This window comes from Oncorhynchus mykiss, chromosome 4 (genome assembly GCF_057628025.1).
Source record: "Oncorhynchus mykiss isolate SJ-2025 chromosome 4, ASM5762802v1, whole genome shotgun sequence".
In the NCBI taxonomy this organism is placed as follows: domain Eukaryota; kingdom Metazoa; phylum Chordata; class Actinopteri; order Salmoniformes; family Salmonidae; genus Oncorhynchus; species Oncorhynchus mykiss.
Window position 1 is genome coordinate 88,216,617 of NC_143025.1, and position 8,384 is coordinate 88,225,000.

Consider the following 8,384-nt stretch of genomic DNA (forward strand, 5'->3'; position numbering starts at 1 on the left):
ATGGAGTCTTGTTTTCAGATTAGCCTTGTTAAAATCCCCAGCTACAATGAATGCAGCCTCAGGATATGAGGTTTCCAGTTTACATAGAGTCAAACAAAGTTTGTTCAGGGCCGTCGATGTGTCTGCTTGGGGGGGGGGATATATACGGCTGTGATTATAATCAAAGAGAATTCTCTTGGTAGATAATGCGGTCAACATTTGATTGTGAGGAATTCTAAGTCAGGTGAACAGAAGGACTTGAGTTCCTGTATGTTGTTATGATCACACCACATCTCGTTAATCATAAGGCATACCCCCCCCCCCCCCCCCGCCCTTCTTCTTACCAGAAAGATGCTTGCTTGTTTCTGTCGGCGTGATGCGTGAAGAAACCAGCTGGCTGTATCGACTCCGATAGCATGTCTCGAATGAGCCATGTTTCCATGAAGCAAAGAACGTTACAGTCTCTTATGTCTCTCTGGAATGCTACCCTTGCTCGAATTTCATCAACCTTGTTGTCAAGAGACTGGACATTGGCGAGTAGTATGCTAGGGAGGGGTGCGCGATGTGCCCATCTCCGGAGCCTGACCAGAAGACCGCTTCTTCTGCCCCTTTTACGGCGTCCGTTGTTTTGGTTCGCCGGCTGGGATCCGATCCATTGTCCTGGGTGGTGGGCAAAACAGAGGATCCACTTCAGGAAAGTCGTATTCCTGGTCATAATGTTGGTGAGTTGACTTTGCTCTTATATCCAATAGTTCCTCCCGACTGTATGTAATTAAACCTAAGATTACCTGGGGTACCAATGTAAGAAATAACACGAAAAAAAATAAAATACTGCATAGTTTCCTAGGAACGCGAAGCGAGGCGGCCATCTCTGTCGGCTCCCAAAGCAACTTAGGTCAAAGAGTCCATAGTACCAAAGGAACTTATAGGTCTAACAGAACGGACTGGTAGCAAATAAATAAATAAAATCTGTACCTCAGAATATATTAGAGGAAAAACAATGGAGGAGCTTATTCAAGAAAGTTCAAATATATAAAATAAAGCAAACTGGATGGAATACAGGGAAAAATGCACCAAAATATTTTTTTTTTTATCTTCAACATAGAAATCCAATAAGAATTTACTGAAACTTGTTACAAATGACAGTCACCCAAGGTACTTTAAGCTTGTGTTTACATTTCAGTCTCCTCCATCTCCTTTAGCAGAAACTAATTGTATGGATTTGTTTCCTATTAATAATGTAAATTAACAGCTGTACAGAAAGACTCATGTGAAGGCCACATTACAGAGGAGGAACTTCCTGATGCTATTAAAGCATTTAAGTCCGGGGAAACTCCAGGGCTGGATGGCATAGCAAACTTTTTTTGATATACTCAGAGGACCGTTAATTAGCATGTTTTAACCACTCCTATGTAAATGGTAGATTATCGGACACTCAACAAGAAGGTCTGATTTAATTATTACTGAAACAGGATCCAAGTGGTATATATAAAGATCCAGTCCATTTAAGAAATTGGAGGCCTCTTACACTTCAATGTGTGATGCAAAAATTCTAGCAAAATGGATAGCACATATAATTAAAAATGTATTGTCGGATATTATCCATTCTAATCAGACAGGTTTTTTACATGGACGATACATTGGAGATAATATAAGACAAGTACTTGAAACAATAGATACTATGAAAAATCTGGGAAAACAGGCCTGCTGAGTTTGAAAAGAGTCAGCAGGTCATAGCTGACTTTGAAAATACTTTTGATAAAGTACGACTGGAGTTTATATATAAATACCTGGAACATTTCAATTTTGGAGAATCTCTTATTAAATGGGTTAAAGTCAAGTATAGGAGCCCTAGGTGTGAAATAGTAAATAATGATAATTCTCAGAAAGGTTTAAACTGTCAAGAGGAGTAAAACAAGGTTGTCCACTATCGGCATATCTATTTACTATGGCCAATGAAATGTTAGCTGTTAAAATCAGATCCAACAATACTATCAAGGGGCTAGAAATCCAGGATGTAAAAACGAAGGTGTCATTGTATGTTGATGATTCATGTTTTCTTTTAAATCCACAATTTGAATCCCTCCACAGCCTCATAGAGGATCTGGATTATTTTAGAATTAGAATCCCTCCACAGCCTCATAGAGGATCTGGATACTTTTAGAATTAGAATCCCTCCACAGCCTCATAGAGGATCTGGATTATTTTATAATTAGAATCCCTCCACAGCCTCATAGAGGATCTGGATACTTTTAGAATTAGAATCCCTCCACAGCCTCATAGAGGATCTGGATTATTTTAGAATTAGAATCCCTCCACAGCCTCATAGAGGATCTGGATTATTTTAGAATTAGAATCCCTCCACAGCCTCATAGAGGATCTGGATTATTTTAGAATTAGAATCCCTCCACAGCCTCATAGAGGATCTGGATTATTTTAGAATTAGAATCCCTCCACAGCCTCATAGAGGATCTGGATACTTTTAGAATTAGAATCCCTCCACAGCCTCATAGAGGATCTGGATTATTTTAGAATTAGAATCCCTCCACAGCCTCATAGAGGATCTGGATACTTTTAGAATTAGAATCCCTCCACAGCCTCATAGAGGATCTGGATACTTTTAGAATTAGAATCCCTCCACAGCCTCATAGAGGATCTGGATTATTTTAGAATTAGAATTAGAATCCCTCCACAGCCTCATAGAGGATCTGGATCATTTTAGAATTAGAATCCCTCCACAGCCTCATAGAGGATCTGGATTATTTTAGAATTAGAATCCCTCCACAGCCTCATAGAGGATCTGGATACTTTTAGAATTAGAATCCCTCCACAGCCTCATAGAGGATCTGGATTATTTTAGAATTAGAATCCCTCCACAGCCTCATAGAGGATCTGGATACTTTTAGAATTAGAATCCCTCCACAGCCTCATAGAGGATCTGGATTATTTTAGAATTAGAATTAGAATCCCTCCACAGCCTCATAGAGGATCTGGATCATTTTAGAATTAGAATCCCTCCACAGCCTCATAGAAGATCTAGATCATTTTTCTAACCTCTCTGGATTACAACCAAATTATGATCAGTGTACTATATTACGTATTGGATCACTAAAAATACTACCTTTATATTACCATGTAGTTTACCAATAAAATGGTCTGATGGTGACGTGGACATATCAGTTTACAGTATACATACAGTATACATACAGTATACATCTTATCAGTATACATATCCCGAAAGAAATAAATGATCTCACTCCAATACATTTTTGTAGAAAGATAGCAAAAATAGATAAGATCTTGCTACCATGGAAAGGACAATACCTGTATATTTGTGGAAAAATCACCCTGATTAACTCTTTAGTCATATCCAAGTTGCCCTATTTTTTATTTCAATTTCACTACCGTTTAAAAGTTTGGGGTCACTTAGAAATGTCCTTGTTTTTGAAAGAAAAGCACATTTTTTTGTCCATTAAAATAACATAAAATAGATCAGAAATACAGTGTAGACATTGTTAATGTAAGTGACTATTGTAGCTGTAAATGGCTGATTTGTTGTGGAATATTAAAAAAATATATGGAATATCTACATAGGTGTACAGAGGCCCATTATCAGCAACCATCACTCCTGTGTTCCAATGGCACGTTACGTTAGCTAATCCAAGTTTAGCATTTTAAAAGGCAAATTGATCATTAGAAAACCCTTTTGAGATTATGTTAGCACAGCTGAAAACTGTTGTGCTGATTAAAGAAGCAATAAAACTGGCCTTATTTAGAGTAATTGAGTATCTGGAGAATCAGCATTTGTGGGTTCGATTACAGGCTCAAAATGGCTAGAAACAAAGACCTTTCTTCTGAAACTCGTCAGTTTATTTGTTTTGAGAAACGAAGGCTATTCCATGTGAGAAATTGCCAAGAAACTGAAGATCTCGTACAACGCTGTGTACTGCTCCCTTCACAGAACAGCGCAAACTGGCCCTAACCAAAATAGAACGAGGAGTCGGAGGCCCCGGTGCACAACTGAGGAAGAGGACAAGTACATTAGAGTGTCTAGTTTGAGAAACAGATGCCTCCCAAGTCCTCAACTGGCAGCTTCATTAAATAGTACCAGCAAAACACCAGTATCAACTTTAACTGTCACACCCTGATCTGTTTCACCTGTCCTCGTTATTGTCTCCACCCCCTCCAGGTGTTGCTTGTTTTTCCCAGTGTATTTATCCCTGTGTTTCCTGTCTCTCTGTACCAGTGTATTTATCCCTGTGTTTCCTGTCTCTCTGTACCAGTGTATTTATCCCTGTGTTTCCTGTCTCTCTGTACCAGTGTATTTATCCCTGTGTTTCCTGTCTCTCTGTACCAGTGTATTTATCCCTGTGTTTCCTGTCTCTCTGTACCAGTGTATTTATCCCTGTGTTTCCTGTCTCTCTGTACCAGTGTATTTATCCCTGTGTTTCCTGTCTCTCTGTACCAGTGTATTTATCCCTGTGTTTCCTGTCTCTCTGTACCAGTGTATTTATCCCTGTGTTTCCTGTCTCTCTGTACCAGTGTATTTATCCCTGTGTTTCCTGTCTCTCTGTGCCAGTGTATTTATCCCTGTGTTTCCTGTCTCTCTGTACCAGTGTATTTATCCCTGTGTTTCCTGTCTCTCTGTGCCAGTGTATTTATCCCTGTGTTTCCTGTCTCTCTGTACCAGTGTATTTATCCCTGTGTTTCCTGTCTCTCTGTGCCAGTGCATTTATCCCTGTGTTTCCTGTCTCTCTGTGCCAGTGTATTTATCCCTGTGTTTCCTGTCTCTCTGTGCCAGTGTATTTATCCGTGTGCTTCCTGTCTCTCTGTGCCAGTGTATTTATCCCTGTGTTTCCTGTCTCTCTGTGCCAGTGTATTTATCCCTGTGTTTCCTGTCTCTCTGTACCAGTGTATTTATCCCTGTGTTTCCTGTCTCTCTGTGCCAGTGTATTTATCCATGTGTTTCCTGTCTCTCTGTACCAGTGTATTTATTCGTGTTTCCTGTCTCTCTGTACCAGTGTATTTATCCCTGTGTTTCCTGTCTCTCTGTGCCAGTGTATTTATCCCTGTGTTTCCTGTCTCTCTGTACCAGTGTATTTATTTGTGTTTCCTGTTTCTCTGTACCAGTGTATTTATTTGTGTTTCCTGTCTCTCTGTGCCAGTGTATTTATTCGTGTTTCCTGTCTCTCTGTGCCAGTGTATTTATTCGTGTTTCCTGTCTCTCTGTGCCAGTGTATTTATTCGTGTTTCCTGTCTCTCTGTGCCAGTGTATTTATCCATGTGTTTCCTGTCTCTTTGTACCAGTGTATTTATTCGTGTTTCCTGTCTCTCTGTACCAGTGTATTTATTTGTGTTTCCTGTCTCTCTGTGCCAGTGTATTTATCCCTGTGTTTCCTGTCTCTCTGTGCCAGTGTATTTATCCCTGTGTTTCCTGTCTCTCTGTACCAGTGTATTTATCCCTGTGTTTCCTGTCTCTCTGTGCCAGTGTATTTATCCATGTGTTTCCTGTCTCTCTGTACCAGTGTATTTATTCGTGTTTCCTGTCTCTCTGTACCAGTGTATTTATCCCTGTGTTTCCTGTCTCTCTGTGCCAGTGTATTTATCCCTGTGTTTCCTGTCTCTCTGTACCAGTGTATTTATTTGTGTTTCCTGTCTCTCTGTACCAGTGTATTTATTTGTGTTTCCTGTCTCTCTGTGCCAGTGTATTTATTCGTGTTTCCTGTCTCTCTGTGCCAGTGTATTTATTCGTGTTTCCTGTCTCTCTGTGCCAGTGTATTTATTCGTGTTTCCTGTCTCTCTGTGCCAGTGTATTTATCCATGTGTTTCCTGTCTCTTTGTACCAGTGTATTTATTCGTGTTTCCTGTCTCTCTGTACCAGTGTATTTATTTGTGTTTCCTGTCTCTCTGTGCCAGTGTATTTATCCCTGTGTTTCCTGTCTCTCTGTGCCAGTGTATTTATCCCTGTGTTTCCTGTCTCTCTGTACCAGTGTATTTATCCCTGTGTTTCCTGTCTCTCTGTACCAGTGTATTTATCCCTGCGTTTCCTGTCTCTCTGTACCAGTGTATTTACCCCTGTGTTTCCTGTCTCTCTGTACCAGTGTATTTATCCCTGTGTTTCCTGTCTCTCTGTACCAGTGTATTTATCCCTGTGTTTCCTGTCTCTCTGTACCAGTGTATTTACCCCTGTGTTTCCTGTCTCTCTGTACCAGTGTATTTATCCCTGTGTTTCCTGTCTCTCTGTACCAGTGTATTTACCCCTGTGTTTCCTGTCTCTCTGTACCAGTTTGTGTTGTATGTTTCCAAGTCAACCAGTGTTTTTCCCGTTCTCCTGCTTTTTGCATTGTCCTTTTTCTAGTCCACCTGGTTTTGTGCCTTGCCTGTTTCTGGACTTTGTACCCGCCTGTCTGACCATTCTGCCTGCCTTGACCACGCGCCTGTCTGCCACTCTGTACCTCCTGGACTCTGATCTGGTTTTGACCTTTTTGCCTGTCCACGACCATTCTCTTGCCTGCCCCTTTAGATGAATAAACATTGTAAGACTCCAACCATCTGGCTCCTGGGTCTGCATTTGGGTCTCGCCTTGATAGTCAACAGTGAAGAGGCGACTCTGGGATGCTGGCCTTCAAGGCAGAGTTCCTCTGTCCAGTGTTCTTTTGGCTGTCTTAATCTTTTATTTTTATTGGCCAGTCTGAGATATGGCTTTTTCTTTGCAACTCTGCCAAAATTCTTAACTTATTTCATCTGTTGCCTAATAAACAGAATAGTTACCTGAGTCGTAGCGGGAGTCACACTGTGACTCCAATTGTATTTCCATATGATGGTTATTATTTCAATATTTGTGCATAAAGGCAATTTCACTGCCATTTCTCGCATAATTAATTTTACAGAGACAAAAAGATCCCACCATGTCAAACTAACAAATCAGCATTCATAAAAACATTTTTTTTTTTATATACAGTATGACTCTCTAACAGTGGTGTAAAGTACTCAAGTAAAACAACTTTAAAGTACTACTTAATCAGTTTGTAAGGTATCTGTACTTTACTTTACTATTTATATTTTTGACAGCTTTTATTTCAAGACATTCCTAAATAAAATAATATACTTTTTACTCCATACATTTTCTGTGACAGCCTAAAGTACTCATTACATTTTGAATACGCAACAGGACAGGAAAATGTTCCAATTCAACCACTTATCAAGAGAACATTCCTGGTCATTCCTGGTCATCCCTACTGCCTCTGATCTGGAGGACTCACTAAACAGAGAACATCCCTGGTCATCCCCTCCTGCCTCTGATCTGGCGGACTCACTAAACAGAGAACATCCCTGGTCATCCCCTGCCTCTGATCTGGAGGACTCACTAAACAGAAAACATCCCTGGTCATCCCTACTGCCTCTGATCTGGAGGACTCAATAAACAGAGAACATTCCTGGTGATTCCTGGTCATCCCTACTGTCTCTGATCTGGTGGACTCGCTAAACAGAGAACATCCCTGGTCATCCCTACTGTCTCTGATCTGGTGGACTCACTAAACAGAGAACATCCCTGGTCATCCCTACTGCCTCTGATCTGGTGGACTCACTAAACAGAGAACATCCCTGGTCATCCCTACTGCCTCTGATCTGGTGGACTCACTAAACAGAGAACCTCCCTGGTCATCCCTACTGTCTCTGATCTGGTGGACTCACTAAACAGAGAACATCCCTGGTCATCCCTACTGCCTCTGATCGGGTGGACTCACTAAACAGAGAACATCCCTGGTCATCCCTACTGTCTCTGATCTGGTGGACTCACTAAACAGAGAACATCCCTGGTCATCCCTACTGCCTCTGATCTGGTGGACTCACTAAACAGAGAACATCCCTGGTCATCCCTACTGCCTCTGATCTGGAGGACTCACTAAACAGAGAACCTCCCTGGTCATCCCTACTGTCTCTGATCTGGTGGACTCACTAAACAGAGAACATTCCTGGTCATCCCTACTGTCTCTGATCTGGTGGACTCACTAAACAGAGAACATCCCTGGTCATCCCTACTGTCTCTGATCTGGTGGACTCACTAAACAGAGAACATCCCTGGTCATCCCTACTGCCTCTGATCTGGTGGACTCACTAAACAGAGAACATCCCTGGTCATCCATACTGCCTTTGATCTGGAGGACTCACTAAACAGAGAACATCCCTGGTCATCCCTACTGTCTCAGATCTGGTGGACTCACTAAACAGAGAACATCCCTGGTCATCCCTACTGCCTCTGATCTAATTGGACTCACTAACCACAAATTCTTCATTTGTACATGAGTGTTGTCTATCCATAAATGTTAAAAAGACAATGGTGACGTTTGGTTTGCTTAATAGAAGGAATTTTACTTTTACTTTTGAAACGTACTTATATTTGA